Here is a 17,367-nt window from a genome sequence, read left to right on the forward strand (position 1 = left end):
AGATTACCGCGCACTATCGGCGGCAGAGACAAACGTACGCCCCACCGCACAAACAACTACCCAAGGGCCATGATCGAATACTCCGCGCCCTGAAAACTTATGCTTAACCCCATCCAAGCAGACACCACTACGCAGCCCCCACCCTGCATCCCGCTTTGTGCCACTTCTGTGTGGAATCCGCTACACTTTTTCATATGGTTGGCGGCTGTACACAAAGCCCACTTGACCCATCCAATCCCTTCCACACTTATGAGCTTTGGGAGAGCGCCTTGGCAAGCTCTTCTCTCGACGTCCATTGCAAGTTGGTGGAGGGGGCAGAATACGCGGCCCGTGCCAATGGACTTCTGGAATGAGGAGGACACCCTAAAAACTAATTTGTAGGAAACAATAAATATGTTTACTCTCTCTTTCTCTCTCCCTCAGAGCATGGCACATATCTACTCGGGGGACTGGCCAAGAAGCTCTCTGCCAAAATTGGAATGTGACTTAGATTATTTAGGTGCCAAAATGAAAAAAAGAAAATAGAGAACAGAAATTAAAATTTTAGGGGGTACGATGGGAGTCAGGAAGAAAAAAATAAAACAAATAAATATGAAGCCTTAGCTGTCTAGCAGGGAAACCTGGATTCTCGCCACAACGTAAGAGCAGAGTCCTTCAATGCTTTACTGGTCACGAAACTGCTCCGTAACTCAATGGGAGAGCTTCATATGCTGCGTTTGGCCGCCGCGCGGTGGCGCCACCCTCTCACTGAGGTCACTCCTCGGGCGGCGTTGCGCTGGCTCGAACGGCGGATCCGCGGCGAGTTGTGTTTGTTTTGTGCGGGAAAAAAATGCAATGTGCATCTCGCGCTCTTGTGATGCGACTTAAGTAGTGCAACGACGATGCCTAACATAGTTTGCGTCCCGGGATGTCGTTGCTTGTACAACGATACCACAGAAAATGTTTCCTTGTTCTGTTGAGCGAGCAACGGGGAGCTGCGAGAGAAATGGAGGCGCGCCATTCCAAGGCAAGAAACTGGAGATTTCAGCTTCGATTATAAGTGTGTGACAGTGCGTGGAAATGCACTGTGTGTGAGAATGGAAAAAGCAATGTACCCTTTTGAGAACATCGTGGACCTAGAATTGTACAAGGCTAACTTAAAGCCGGATTTTTGTCATATCAGTCAGGTTGTAGCGGTGCTTCATTACCTGTTTGCAAACTTGTATTACCTTGCGCTCAGGCTCGCGTGTAAAAAAGCTTTGGGACGTCCTTGTGCTTTTACTTTTCATATTTTCGCGAATTATCCCCTAGGGTTCGTCTTGTTTATTTTTTAACCGCGCGTGGCCGATTCCGGTTTCTTATCTGGCGTTTGAACCGGAGCGCCCGTTTGCTCTTTTTGTCGTACGTCCCGTCGGGCAATATTGTTTGATATGAAAAGGGTGCCACCTTGTCGCCAACTTGATTTTTTGTTTCTTCGACAATGTTCTCGATCCCATTTCCATGGATCTGCAATTAATAACGTTCCGAGAGTAATGCATGCATAGCGAACGCCGCGCAACTCACTTTATTGACGTTCTCTGTGCACGTCACACTGCGGTCTGCTTCTTCGACGTTTGTGTTTCATTCTAGTCTTCTGTAGAACAGAAGCTCGCTAGCTCGCTGCGTTCAGAAAAGCTTTGCGTCGTTCTTGGCTACGTGGCAATATTCTGTTTCCTCCGTGTCCTGCACATCGCAGCGCAAAAAAATAATTTTTTGTACGCTGGACCACGCTCTTTTGTCTCCCTTCGCGACATTGAATTTTTGTTGCGTGTGATAAAACCAGTTTTATTGTTCTTTTTTCGCTTCCTGTTTTTGCATGAATTGCAAAGCGTGGAAGCGGAAAGACACATGGTGCAACATATATCTCTTCGTGTTTTGATCCTTCGCGTTTCTGCAGCGTTTTTATATGTTCTCAAGTATGCACCCACTCATTGAAAGGACAATACTATTGGGCTATCTCTTTTAGTGTTCTGTGCATTCCAAAGCAATCAACGGATTCATTAATCGTAGTCTGAACGACGCGTACTTGGTTTCTTTCAGTTTTTTTTATTGTATTATCGATGGGCCCGCAGCAGTCCGTGACTACGCAGCTACCGTATGTGTGGTATTTACAACTTGTGAACGAGATTTCGGCGCACGTTAAAGATCCCCAGGTGGTCAAAATTAATCCGGAGCCCTCCACTACGGCCCGCCTCATCGCCTGCGTTGCGTCGGCGCGTTAAACCCTACAATCAATCAATCAATTTACAACTTTTGCTTTAAGAAAAGAAGAAATAGAGGTTTAAAAATCTGAAAACACGACGGCGCAGCGCTTGTGCCATAGCACGCAGAAGCCGTTGCCGTTGGCGGCCGAAGTGTACGGTAATTTACTACGAAAAATAAAACCCCATTGAAGGCAGGTGATGACTGGACTATTCATCGCTCTACTACGAAAAAAAACACACTTAATCAGCGCGCAGACACCAAAAGCAGCGAGCGTTTGCACGCCAAGAGCAGGCCAATGCGCTGCGAAAGCGGCGGCTGGATGACCTTCGTGCGGCGGTGGCGCCTGTAGTGGCGCGCGCGGTCCCTATATGAAACGAGCGCCGAAGTTTCGTGACCAGTAAAGCATTGAAGGACTCTGGTAAGAGTGACGAGCGGACACAACATCCCTTTAACACATTCGCACGGCGGAAGCGCTTAGTGATGCAACTGCGTCTAAGGGAAAAGCCCAAGGTCGAGCCGAATAAAAATTGATTCCAGATGCGCGCTTCGCATTGACGAGAATCTGCGGCAATTGAAAAGAAAGTGTTCTATAGTTTCAAGTTCCTCGCAAAAAGGGCGCTGAGGTGATAAAGCCAGGCCAGCTATGTGAAGATAAAACTTTAATGAGGGAATTCTACACCGAAATTTAGGCATTGCTGGCTCGCATATCCTTGATCCACAAAACATCAACTTCCATGAATGAAAGAGGTGATCGAATCAGTTGAAGCGAGAAGGGCGTCTTGGCGATGACACTGAAGTGGTTGGAAAAGCCTGAATCTGTGAATTAATTTACAGTTTACGCAGGAGATGGCTACAACACCCAGCGACCGAAGCGTAGCCTAGAGACCGCTGACACAGTAACTAGAGGCCCAGTTATCCCGTTCCCTAAAACTCCCCACTTCTACTCTCATCCGTAGCAGCGCCCAAGCGCAGCAAAATGAAATAAACGTCTTTTCACTCACTAACTCCCTCGACTACGAAACCCCCAAGAGACAGACTGGCTAATTGATCAGCCACTTCATAGTACTGGATCCATGCATGTCCTGGGACCCGCACTAGACTAATCTCACGAAGCTGATAAGGAAATCAAATGCTACGTGCGGTGATTGAACCATCTTTTTCAGTTGTTAATGCGGTACAAGAAGAGAGAAAGCCGGAAAGGATATAACAACATTCAAAAATTGTTGGTGAAGTTTCTGAGGAGCCAGAACAGAAAAATAGAATTATAATAATAGAATCGGATAACCTTATTGAGAAGGACCAATCGAGGGACTGAAAGAATATTGCCACCCCAACTTCCCGCCCTTTTGTGAGGCATCGTAGTAATGACAATATCAGGACGAAGAGTGGACGAAGGATCCGTTGAGGAATCGAGCCGGGAACATACTTGCACTCGGGGGGAAGATATTATCGCCAGTTATTTCCACGCAAGACACTATTGCAAGGAAAGGGAAGCCGAAAAAGTACTGCACGAAATGGAAATATCTTTACGAAATCCAACTGTGGGCACTACTACCGAGGCCACTGAATTCCATGAAGTAGATCAGGCATCAGAAGGAAAATACAAAATAAAGAACAAGGAACCTCGGCGTCTCCGTCATATAGAACTTTTTATCAGAGCTAGAGTTTAGACAGGGTATGGTAAAAGAACACGAGCCTTCTATGTACCTTTTTATTTGAATACATTTCTTACAGACTCTACGGTAGCTTCAGCTAGGAAACAGAAAAAAAAAACGTATAAATGATTGGGTGCAATCAAACATAGAGAGGCGTGTATTGCGACTATGTATTGTTATCTCAATTGTTGAGTATAGCATTGCCTGTTCTTTTTGTGTGCTCTCTTCTCGGTTGACAATCATGAAAATCATGGTATTACGGTTATCCACTTCTTTCTTATGCTTCGTTATGTATGTGCTTTAAAGCTCTTATATTTATCTGTATAGTACATGCACAGTTTTCTTATTCAATTGCACTGTCAGTTGATTTCTGTCTATTGTTATAAGCTGATAGGGTGATTTGTTCAATTGCACTGTCAGTTGCTGTCTGTCTATGGTTATAAGCTGATTTGGTGATTGATGTTTGTGTGATCACTGGGCTGCCCCGTCCGCACACAAGCTCCTTCGAGTGCTTCTGCGGGAAGGCAAGAAAATATATTGAGAGACAAGGGCTAGGAACGGTGTTTACTGAGGCGTTCGAGCCGCAAGCACCGCAGAACACACGATGATGATGATCAAGTCATTAGTGTGAGCATTCGCGACCACACTCCCGGAGGTGGAGAACTCCAGAGGACAATTCCCGCACCTCGTCTTCATCTGTACATACTCATCAGCACTAGCCATGCGGTACTGTTCCATCATCTTCTACGGACATGATCATCATCATCGTGTGTTCTGCGGTGCTTGCGGCTCGAACGCCTCAGTAAACGCCGTTCCTAGCCCTTGTCTCTCAAGTGGTGTCTTGAGAGACAAGGGCTAGGAACGGCGTTTACTGAGGCGTTCGAGCCGCAAGCACCGCAGAACACACGATGATGATGATCAAGTCCGTAGAAGATGATGGAACAGTGCCGCATGGCTGGTGCTGATGAGTATGTACAGATGAAGACGAGGTGCGGGAATTGTCCTCTGGAGTTCTCCACCGCCGGGAGTGGGGTCGCGAATGCTCACAATATTGTATTATAGGCGAAATAAACTGAAACTTCAAACTTTCAACTGCAAATTGACGGCGCGTCGTGCAATATGCACTCAAACAATCTCAAAAAGGTTAATACAGTCAATTCTTGCAATCTGTACCTCAGTGGAGAAAAGCGTGCCTCAAGGTGTAAAACGTAGCTAGCGACATATTTTAGTAATCCCAAGAATAAACGCATAGCCAATGTCTCACCCATAAACATGGTGTGTAATCTGTACGTCCCACAACAAGAAAACAGGTCACTTCCGAACTCTAATACCTGGCGGACTAAACACCGATAAATCATTCGAAGTGTACCCCTGATCAACCTTAATTTGTTTTTGCATAGCCTGCGCAACACGCCCGCAACTCTTTCTTAAAAAAAAACAAAAAAAACAAAGTGTTTGATGTGAGAGGCCGTGTGCGCTTGGCAGCATAAACTACAACGAGATGTCTTATTTCTGTGACCTGAGGAATAGATCAGTGTCGGTATGATAGGCATAATGATATGGGATTATTAACTGGGAATACTAGAACTGCCCATTTTCTAGCATTAAGCGATAAATTTAGCCCGTTAAGACATTATCTAAGGCGACCAGATGGTTGCCAGACAGTTTGTAAAACGCCGTTTTATCGAAGAAGTGTCCGTTTTATAGAACACAGTGCTATCAAACCACTTACGTCCGATTTATCGAAAGTGTGGTTTTGCTGCTTCCATTGTCATTTTCAGTGTTCATTTTCTTTGACTGGTGTTACGAATCAAGGCGCCGCTGTGCTTCAAGCTTCGTGCAGAGCTTTTCTGCTATGTGGTGAAGCCTCCCTTTCGAGCGTCTTTCGAGTAGGCGTCTCTGTGTCGGTGAATCAGGCTTTCCGCGACAGCCAACAGGTCCCAACTAGCCGTTACATGCCTGGGAAGTCCTGATCGCTGGCGCCTCGCTGTCGGCGGGATTCAAACTTTGGCGGGGGCAAACAAGGCATGCAGAGGCTTCGCTGAAGGACACGGATGCCGCAGTGGAGAAACCCTCCCTCCCCCTTTCTCGAACTCAGCGTGCGCCGCTACTACCGGCCCCTCACTAACTCTGGAAAGAGCGTTGTGTGTGTCTGTACCATGTCGCACCGTGTGCAAACAAACCAGAGGGAACGCTTCTTTGACCGTTTATCGATTTGGGTATAAATAAGAACCCCCTAAGCGGTGAAATTCATTCCTGTTGGAGCAGTGAATCAATGCTGTAACTCTGTTTGGGTCCTGTACTGTAACCTCGCCCGTCGGGCATTGTTATTGTCTGGCTTTGGCTCATCTCTCGCCATACAGTAAACAAGTTAAGTTTGCCTTCGGCTTCTTGTCGTCATCTTCAAGGCAGCAACATTGGCTGGCCGCTCTCTTCACCACGCTACCACTCGCGTGACGGAGCCGACGGAGCTCGGCTTCGGTACGCCTGCCCGAATGAAACACTGGCCGTTGCACTAATAAATATAGAAAATATAAAATGGAGACAATATGGAAAACATCGAATAAACCTAGTTCCATTCGATATTGCCTCTGCCGAGCATTTCATGCAACAGACTGCCTTTACACGCTGACACGTCATTTCCCTGCTTTACTGCGAAGCAGTGTACCTCCAACTAGGCAAGGAAATTTTGGTGTCCGCGACAGCAGAAACCTTCCAGGCTACTATTGGCTACGCAAACCAACATACCAGGTTACTACAGGCTACACCCAGGCTACAGAAACTATACAGGCGCAGCCAGGGATCGAACCTGGGCCAGAATGGTGAAGCGGAGCGAGAGCCCGTCGTCTTGCTGACTCAGCTACGCGGGCCCACGCGTGGAGACGAGGAGACAGACGGTCGTTTGTATTCGGCGTCTGGGGAAGGAAAGAACGCTTTTGGAGGCGACACATGAAGCATGAAGCAAGAGGGAGGGGGAGGCAGTGAGAGAGATGACGCCATAGCCGCGCGTGCCGCCCTCCTCCTCCCCCGTCAAAAGACGCTCCTAACCATTTTCTTTCTTTCGATGCCGCTGCGTTGTGGACGCCGCCCCGGGGAATCCCAGGTAACAGATGGCAGAGTCTCTGATTTCCCCCTTTGTAGAGCACCGTGTGTAAATTCAAGTGACACCGCATGGGTGATCGTTGTGGCTGTCGTTTACAGCTTCGCAGTCCAACCACCCTCATGAATTGGAGCCAATTTTGGTAATGTTGTCAACCTTGTTTGCTTTTTAGGTTTTTTTATTTTTGGACGTGTTCATTGATAGCTCTCACGCATGTATTATCTGTTTTTATATTACAAATAATCATCATCAACAACAACAAAAACAACAACAGCAGCCTGATTAGGTCCACTACAGGACAAAGGCCTCTCCAATTGACCTCCAACCGCTCCTGTCCTGCGCTGCTTGAGTCCATTATTCATCTCCGAATTTTCGTATTTCGTCTCTCCATCGATTCAATGGCCTTCCTTTACTTCTAGTCCAGTCTCTCAGTGTACATTTTGTTGCCCTCGTGGTCCAACTACTGTGAATTCGTCGTAGTAATTCTACGGACAAATTCTCTGTGGACCACGTAATAAATGTCTGGGTTGTTGATGATTTAGGCTGTCCCTTATGCAGCTAACTATTACTTTGGTAAACAGCTTGTACACACCTGACACTAGGCTGGTGGGCTTGTTTCAATTCTTAAAAGGGCGATGCAGACAAATTACAAGCTTGTTTCATTCGAAAGGTTTCGTGTTCTGTAGTGCCCCCAGCGCTTGTCCGGAAGCAAACAATTGTTTATTCACTGAGGAAATAATTGATTTAAGTTAAAATTGTGATTCTCCCGCCAAATCGTGTGTTCTTTTAGGCGTCTTTCCACCTCCAAAACGCTGCGGTATCAAATGCTGTCACACAAAAATAAAAAAAAAACGAAAAACAAATACACAGGAGCCCTTTATGCATTAAATAGTAATAAGTATGAGCATGAAAACTAAAAACAATGCTGCGCGTGCAAGCATTTGCATCAAAGCATTTTAGGCATGAACGCAAGTGGGGCGGATGAGCTCCGAGCGTTTTGTAGTGGTGGAAAGTACGCGGCAAAAGCAAACAAATAGCAAAAACAATGGCGGCTCGCGATGTATGCAATTTGTGTACAAACAGTTACAAATGTAGTGAATCATGAAGCACTTTAGCGTCGTTTATCTCGTGTGTGTTTTGCGAAGTAGTTATTTGTACGTGAGGAAATCGTGGTGAGCTATTTTTATGCGTAACATCGTCACCTATCTTCTGCCGAGATGTCCGGGCTGCATCTGTTGCTGGTGTGATGCGTGTCTGTGTGCAACGTCTTTGATGGAATTTGAGTGACTTTGTTCTACGACAGTAGCAGTGACAGGCTGCAAGGATGATTTTTTTCTGGTTGTGAACGCGTGCTCACGCGATGTTAAACGCGAAGCCTACGTAGCTGGTGTTTCAACTATATTCTAGTTCACTCTACCGACAACGGAAGGTATCGTTTACGCAGCGGCTTCGCAGGTTTCCCTGGGCGGTAGGACAATCGGAGCAACGTTGCGTTTCTTTTTTAACACGAAAATATTTTATTCCCGGATACACAAACATTTCACTGGCGTCATATCCGTCACAGAATTGACGCCAGTACAACGGAGCAAGCGGCCTGTAAAGGGTGCACCCCTGCATCCAGGGTCTTCTTGCGGGGCAGCAACCTTTAGTACTGATTGGAAGAAAGTCAAGTAGGGTTTAGCCTAACCCATATGCTGCAAGGCGAAGTGGTACAACAGCATATTCCGGGAATGTTATACGCAGACGACATTGCTCTTTTAGCTGATAACCAAACCGATATGCAGCGGCTAATAAATATTAGCGGCCAGGAAGCCACCGACCTCGGGTTAAAGTTGAGTGCAGAAAAATCAGGAATAATGGTTTTCAATGACGCTACCACTGACGTAGTGTCTATCCAGCGGGGCGAATTACCTAGAGTGAAGGAATATAAATATTTGGGAGTGTGGATAAACGAAGGGGATAACTACTTAAGAACTCACGAGGAGCAACTTAAGGTTAAGGCAAAGCGAAACGCAGCTATAATGAAGCATAGAGCTCTATGGGGGTATAACAAATATGAAATAGTAAGAGGAATGTGGTCTCACGTTTGGGAATGCTGTACTCTGCTTAAAATCAGACGTTCTATCAGGCCTTGAAATAATCCAGAGAACGGTAGGACGTTTGGCCTTAGGCGCGCATAGAAAAACTACTAACGAAGCAGTTCAGGGAGACATGGGCTGGGCTTCGTTTGAATTTAGAGAAGCACAGAGTAAAATATGCTTTGAGATGATGTTGAGGGCAATGGATCAACGAAGGTCGGCAGCTAAGGTTTTTCGGTACCTATACTTGAAAAGCGTGGACACGCAGTGGTTAAGAAAGAGTAGAAGGCTAACGATGAAATACGGAAAGAACAGTGGAGAATTCAAAACAGCCAAGGTAACCAAAAAAGAGGCAAGGCAGATTGAAACGAATAAATGGAGGGAAAAAATGGAAGCTAAAACGTCGTTAGAGATGTACAGGGTCGAGAAATTGAACATCAGAAAGGAAAATTTCTACGATAATTCCCAGGGGAGTGCTTTGCTTTTTGAGGCTAGAGCAGGTTGCCTGCGAACTAAGAGTTTTGTGGGGAAGTATTCACAAAATGATGGGGTATGTGTGTTCTGCGGAAAAGAAACAGAAACTATGCGGCACATAGTGTTAGAATGTGAGGGTATCCATCCAAATCTACATGAAGGGAATATTGGGCTTTCAGAAGCCCTAGGATTTAAGGGTATCACAGAGTAAGTTAACTTCAAGGCTGTCGAGGGAACGAAAAGAAGATTAGAATGCTGGTGGACGAAAAGCAGAGAGGGGAATATGGCCTAGGACAGTTACCACCTGTAACAGGAAAAAAAAGTATTTTTTGCCTAATAAGCTTTTGTACCTGCCCTATCTCTTTCGGGACCGCCCGAAAAAGTGATGAAAAAGTGAGGTCTCGCTACAAATTTTTTATTACATAAAGCAAAGGCACCATCCTACCTTAGCATATACCAAAATGCAGCAAATTATATGTTCTTTGACATACAATACCAAGTTTTACTTCAACACTGACGATAGAACCATGAAAAAATCTTAAAGTAAGAACTTTGTAAAAAAACTACAGAAAAAGATAGAAAAAAGCGTAAATATAAAAATATTAAAAAAGAATAAAATTATTTCAGGATATACAAAATCTAACACAATGCTTTGTTTCTTCATCGCGAAAGTTTGATGCAGCTAGGTGTAACTGGTTTTTTGTTTTGTGCGTGATCTCTTTGGCACTAGGGCCATGGCTACGTCATCGCCCAGGTACACGCCGGGCTTTCGTCTCGGCGAAAACTTGATCCCTTTCTGAGATGGTGGCAGGAGATCACCACCATAGGTAGTTAACACCCTAGCGAACAAATATAAACCAGCCAGAACATATTTCAAGCGCACATACCTACTCCAGAGACAATTGAAACCGAAACCAACACCCACCTTTGAGCGCGATTTGATGTTCCAGGCTGATCGACATCTGAATCCTCACTTGAGCTGAAATCCGATCTCTAAAGCCGCATTCCGACTCTTCACTGCCACTCTCATCATTAAAATCCACAGTAGAAGGTGAAGATATGCAAGACGAGATGAGGCGGATTTCTTATCGCGCTCGCGCGAGTATGACGCCATGTTTGTTTACATTCGAAACCACTGCCCGTCAGAATAAAATATCTGATGCGTTGCCGCCTGGCGATAAAAAAAGAAACTTCACAAAAGAGAAAACTATAGTTTTCAAACTATCTCCTAGATGTCGCTAGGTGTTCCATCGAGCGAAAATTTGTATTCTGCAGGCTCGTGAAACCATCGATCATATGTGATCGATGGCCTATGGAGCGGTCCCGAAAGAGCTATGCAGCGCTAGTATTAAACCAAGAGTGCAAAACATGGGTATATTAGTCCTTTTTTGTTAAGATGACATGTCATCACCCCGCTACAAAGGAAAAACCAATAGCAATCATCAATCATCATCATCATGACCTGATAGTAGGGTTTAACGCGCCGACACAACGCATGCGATAAGGCGCGCCGTAGTGGAGGGCTCCGGATTAATTTTGACCAACTGAGGATCTTTAACGTGCGCCAAAATCTCGTACACACCGGTGTTCTTGCTTTTCGCCTCCATCAGAAAAGCGGCCGCCGCGGTCGAGAATCGAACCCGCGACCTCGTGCTCAGCAGTGCAACACCTTAGCCACTGAGCCACCGCGGCTTTTTTTTTTCTTTATTGCCTGCTTGGCGACAACACAACACACACTGTTCAGTACACAAATTACTAGCTCCAGCCACCAATCGGTTGAAGGGAGTGGCTTAAAACATCTTAAATTGCGCTAGAACATCCAGAATGGGTAACCACTCAGGCTCTTCCGGCATCACTCGATAAACTTCTCTTATATAAGCAACGCTTTCAATGAAGTACTCTCGCACTGTGCGAGCATCCTCTTCGGCATTTTGAACCGCCATGCGAGTTTTCCACATAGAATGCAGACTAAGTGCCATGAACATATCATAGGGCACGCCTCCATCGTTGTTTACGGGCAAAAAGCGAATGCCATAAGGCGTTAATGGTAAGTCTTTTTTCAGGGTTCGTTGGAGGATGTCCCAGTGAAACACCGCATCCCAACAGTCCAGAAAGATGTGCTCAATTGTTTCCAGCTTTTGGCATAGTCTACAGATAAGTGTCCATGGGTGTACATATAGTCCTTTTTCCTGCAGCCAGGGTTTTACCGGAAGCGTGCCGCTATGAAGTTTAAAGAAAAAAGATTTAACAGATGAACGTACTGGCATTCGTTTCACTCTTTTTAGAACATCTTTTCCTGAACCCACTGCATATAACTGACGATAAAACGGAACAGGCAGACACACATCAATCGGCGGGTCCTTTAGTACTAAAGAGTACGTTATACTTAGGGTTGTTCATTTTCGGGTTTTATATTTTAAGACGAAGGCGTTTCATCCCAGTACCAAGATTTCACTGACGTTATATCCGTCACGGAAATGACGCCAGTACACTTTTGCAGAAGCGACCCGCCAGCAGGACGTCGCTCGCCAAGCACACCCACAAGACAGCCGCCGACCCGCAAATCATGCTCAGCTGCAGATTTCGCTGCACATTTCACTTTCGCGTTTTACCGATTCCCATGACAGAGAAATCAACCACAGTTTTGTATCCTGGCGTAAACAGGCATGATTACGGCATTATTGAAGAGATGAGTGAAGGACAAAGCGTTCGTACATGATCTCGTGAGACTGGGTAGCTTTACAAACAAAGCAGTACGAACGAACGCCAATATTGTTCAGTGTTGTGCCATAGCGCCCAGCCCAAATTCGATGCACCGGGCGACGTGCCGACAGCGGGGCCGATTCGCGCCTCCGCCAAGCCGCCCGCGGCACACGTGCCCGAACTTGAAGGCGCCGCAGTGTCACCTCTCCTTTTCCCTTCTCAACGGCTGGGCCGAATCATGCCTCGGACGAACGGCCCGCTGCACTCACGCAGCTACATGCCTGGAAGCGGAGGCTTTGGCTGACGCAATCGTTTCGCCTCCATTCGTCGGATTCAAACTTCGGCCAGCGAGAGTCCTCATTGGAGCGATTCAAACCGCTCGCGGCTGCAACGGACTCTCGGGGGTATAAAATCCCGCCGGAAGCACAGCGAGCGCGGCACTTTTCGGAGGCACCGAGTTGAGACGTGCTGTTGCATTTGTGCGAGCCGTGTAACGCTTTTTTACCCTTGTACGTACTATATATAAATGTTGCTTCACCGTTTTGTCGACTAGAGAACTTCAATCGTCGCTCTACTTTGCGCCGCATCGATAGCGGACGGACCAGGCAACGTCTCTACACCGGTGAGCGCGCTCGGATGGCCAGTCGTTACAGTGGTGGCTGCGGTGAAATGGCCAGTCCCAACATCAGGTAATCAAATGCGCTGGCGTTATATACCGAGTATTTCATGACTGCTATGGTCTACGGTTGTTCGTAAGCATAAGTATTTTTTATAAGGTTAAGGAGGGGCAATTGTTTACCCCTCCTATACCTTCATAACTCTATTGTTAAACTGCACAAGTACCAAATGTAATCATTAAACTACAGCCATCACTACGAAACACAATTGGCAGCGTTGGATTCGATCGGAAGTGTCAGCTACTAAAGCTATTTTGGAGTAGCTCAGTGCATTTCAGAGGAATGAACCGGCAATCTATCTTCCCTTTATTTGTCTTCAGAGCTTGTGGAATGGCCTTAGTGAGTAATAAAAATGTGTTTTCTTTTTCAATTGTGTTTCATAGTGATGGCTGTAGTTTAATGACTACATTTTTGTGCTTGTGCAGTTTAACAATAGAGTTGAAGTTTATACAAAGGAGTTTACGAAGTGTGTTGGCAAACATTCAGGTGTAACAGCGTCCCCTTGCAATGATAGAGCCATTATTCTACTGAATGGGACAACCGTTTGAGAGACTAGCCATAAATCTTTAGTTTATTTAGATTCAACACCTCTTCCACACACTTGGAAGTTGTTATTGTTCTAACAACTGTGGCAAGAGTTGAAGAGGCTTCGGAGTGCCATGTCACTGATTTTCAAGCACGCACAGTTGCATCTATTATGGAGCTGCGGTAAGAATAGAAAATGATGCGGCATATCAGAATAGTTCAAGACCTTAGTGCTTCGTTCATGTCGTTGCTTTTCAAGCATATTCTGGCTGTACAGCTGCAGTAAGAATAGGAAACAGTTGCTCAGCAGGTCGCAATGGTTTGATGTCAGTCCCTCAAGGTGCTAGTGTCGCTGCTTTGCAGAGGTGGGCTGTTGCTTCTGGCTAGAAAGCTACGGCAAGAATTGCAGACTTACGTAGTACGTTGGAATGGATTCATGTGAGGCCTTGTCGCGAAATTCGTGTCTCTGCGTGGCTGTTTTTTCGCTGCTCGCCATTTAGGGGGAAAGAGCGCCGCAGCCAACGGAAGTCTGCACCCTCATAATTCTCGCTAGACGTGCGGTCCGTGAGACTGCATGTGCGCGGGACTGGCGGTGGCCGGACGGACGGTCGGGACGCGGCGTCGGCCTTCAAGGCTGTGCAGGGGCGGCCAAGCGACGATGGCCGTGAACTCCGGGCCCCTGAAGATCGTTTCAAAAAGATTAAAGTGTGCGGCCGAAGTTCGCCCGAATTGCGTCGCTGAGCGGCGCCTCACCACAAATGGCCAGCAGCCTCACGCGTTACCCCGGCGAGACCCTCGTCCGGAGCGCGGCTAAGCTGTTCTCCCCTTCTCCATTCTAATCATATTCGTACTTCTTTGAGTGGACTGCACGGGCTTCATGTAGGCCTTCTTTAGTGCGGCATGTGTTGATGTGTTGTGTTGGGGGAAGCCTCCAACACCGCCTATAGTACACATTCCTCTTACTGTCGCCTCCTTCTTGGGCTCGTATCGGCGTGTCCTGTTTTGCTTTGTCTTTAATGTACTTTGTGTTGGTCTCTTGTCACCTCTGACCACAGCGGGGTGTCAACTGCAGTGCGTTGTTTTGTCTTGATGCACTTTGTGCCGGTCTGATGTCAGCCCTAACCCAACGGGGCGTCAACTGAGGTGTGTTACACGTAGCGTGTGCGCCGTGACCCACGTGGCCCTGCCTTGTCTAGTAGAATGAAAGTACTTGTTTGTGTTACGCCCATCCCGTGTCTCAACTAGAGCCTCGCGCCAAGGGCTGATCAGGCGTGGACCTATCGCCGGTTGGCAAGTCGGAACTACATCATCTGATTAGCAAGTAGGGGGGAGTTGTTTGGCGCTCCTCCTGTCTAGGGCATCGGCCAATAAACCACCTCTTAAATTCGTGACAGGCCTGCTAAAGTCGCTGCTTCTCAAGCACGCCTCTTGTTTACAGCCATAAAGCTGCGGTGAGAGTTAAATATGCTTACTGAATTAATTACAATATATTCATGCCATGCCTTCAGAAGGTGAAGTTGGTGCTTCTTATGTACACACCAGTGTAATTTTTTTATATCACCCATACCTCTGCCATCACCTTTGCCAGCTCTCCAAGTACTGGCATTTTCAATGTGCGTGCTCAGTCTGGACAGCTTTCATGGGCGCAGAAAATACTACTCGGACACTATGCCATGAAGCAATTTTCTTTATGTTGTGCGACGCCTTACGAAGATACGGCATCACTTTGACCCTTGTTTTCATCGGGCCTCTGCACTTTGGTGTTGCCTTTTAAACTTCGTGCGGAGACACTCGGCAACAGTTTTAAACACTGGTGTCGGAAAACCCTCTGCAGTTAACCTCTGAACCTGGGCGGTCAATGCGTTCCTGGATTTCGTGGACACAACTTTTCTGTTGCGCCCTGCAAAAACGTAATGTGGCTATGCCTCATCAGCGATGGCTCAGAGCTACTGCACTCGCCTCATATGGGGGAAGTGCTGGTTCGAATCCGCGTACAGGCGTCCCTGGTCGAGTGCGGACCCTTGACAGAGAAATTCACGCCTGGAAAGCTGCCTTTACCCTCGCGAGGGGCTTTTGACCCTTGTTAATCTGGTGGATCTCCCCGGCCGTTTACAACACCGCATTGCCGGTGGGTGAAAGAGTTTGGCGGCGTGTCCTACCACAGCTGGTTACCGAGTAGACTGTCTACCGTAGCTTTGGAAGTCACCATGGGCGTTGCATTCGTGTGCCTTGGTGGTGCCGGGCACCTATCGGGAAAATAGGTACAAGCCACTCTTCATCCTGGCGCTCGGCCATTGCTACCAGTAGAAGAAGCTCCTGGCGTGGGACTGCAACGCTTGGAAAGTTGACCCGGCTTGCACAGGAAATCGCCTCTGTAGAATAGGGTGGATGAAAAATGCCACTTTTTTTTGGTTCGTGCCCCCACACGATTGAACAAATGAGGGCATGCTAGGACGTGGCATCACCTCAAAAATTGCAATTAATGGGACAAAAAGTATACCCAACTGGTAGAGAAAACTTGAAAGCGGCAATAAAGTTACTGAAACACTGGCACCGTCGCCAATTTTTGAAATTTTAGACGTCGGAGCTGAGCTGTTGGTAGATAGCAGCATTGCAGTTGTAGATAATAGGCGAAGTGAAAAATGTATTGTCAATGGCACCTGAATGATTTTGGTTACACGGGCTTTGTGACTCACATTCTCAGAGGTAGGCTTTAATTTATATTTTACACTGCAACGGAGCCTACTAGGGAATGCTGCAATGAGATGCATGATACCCTACACTGCACCGACAAAGTGACCTGACTCTGGCCTCTGAATCACTCTTAACTGCTACTGAAAAAAAATTACACCATCTTCCCGTAGGGGAACCTTGAGTAATATGTATGCAAAGCAGCCATGGGGTCGACTGAAGTTCCCATTAGTTTTCAGTTCGTCGTTTCCGTTGACGTTCAGTTTGGCGCGCCTTCGTTGTATCAGTAGCTTCTTGACGTAGTTTGAATGAGTGAAGGACATAAGGCGCGTTCGTAGCACATACTCCCGTCTCGGTTTGTAGCGCGGTGGGTAGAGCGCCACGTACCTCCCGTTGCGGCCAGAGAGTCGTGGGATCGAAACCGGGCACCGCCTAACTATTTATTTTTATAGCGGACTGCGCTGACGTCATCCCAAACGCTGACGGGGCTGAAGAGACGCGCATGCGCAGTAGAGTGCGGACGGCGGACAACGACAACGAGGGAGGGAGGGACACAGCCTCGAGCATGAGATGCTTCTCATCTGAAAGGAAAACAGAGTTCGCAAATGACAGTCAGTAGGTACAGTCTGTATTTTACTCTCTCCTTATCTGCTTTGCTGCCTACTTTGCAATATCGACACACGCGCTCTGAGGAAATAAAAATTTCGGGAAATGTGAGCGCTGTAATGGTCCTAACATCAGATGCTGCAGTATTACTCTAATATTATTCCTGCGATTTTATCGCAGTTTGTTAGCTTGCTGAGAAAAAAATAAGTACAGGACATGTGGGCAATATACTTAGTCCCTTACATTTGAGGAATACAGTACCCAGAACTACAATTTTTTTGGAGGCTGTGTTTTTATTCGAGCACTTAAATTGAATAAAATAGTTACTACAGGTGCAGGATGGGTTCTTTACCAAGAGTGAAAACGTGACGGCGATTTTGAGAAAGCTCTTGCTTAGCGTTCTGTCCAGATAGAATGGTAGCATTCACCTAAACTGCGTCCAAACGGAACGCCAAACATCGTGCCCGGCTCAGAACTCACAGTGAGTGCGGTCTTTGTTCATTTTAAGTGCAGAGCCCTTTATGCGCTCGCCTTGTCGTCCTAGCTCAGTCGCTCGACCCAAGTATATAGAGCACTAAGGCGGCGTCCCGGGGTAACGCTGTTGTTCGCGGCGTACCCCAGAGGCTTCGAAAGCC

The sequence above is a fragment of the Haemaphysalis longicornis genome, unplaced genomic scaffold (assembly GCF_048455015.1).
Source record: "Haemaphysalis longicornis isolate Haplotype H1 unplaced genomic scaffold, Haemaphysalis longicornis Haplotype H1 scaffold_3, whole genome shotgun sequence".
In the NCBI taxonomy this organism is placed as follows: domain Eukaryota; kingdom Metazoa; phylum Arthropoda; class Arachnida; order Ixodida; family Ixodidae; genus Haemaphysalis; species Haemaphysalis longicornis.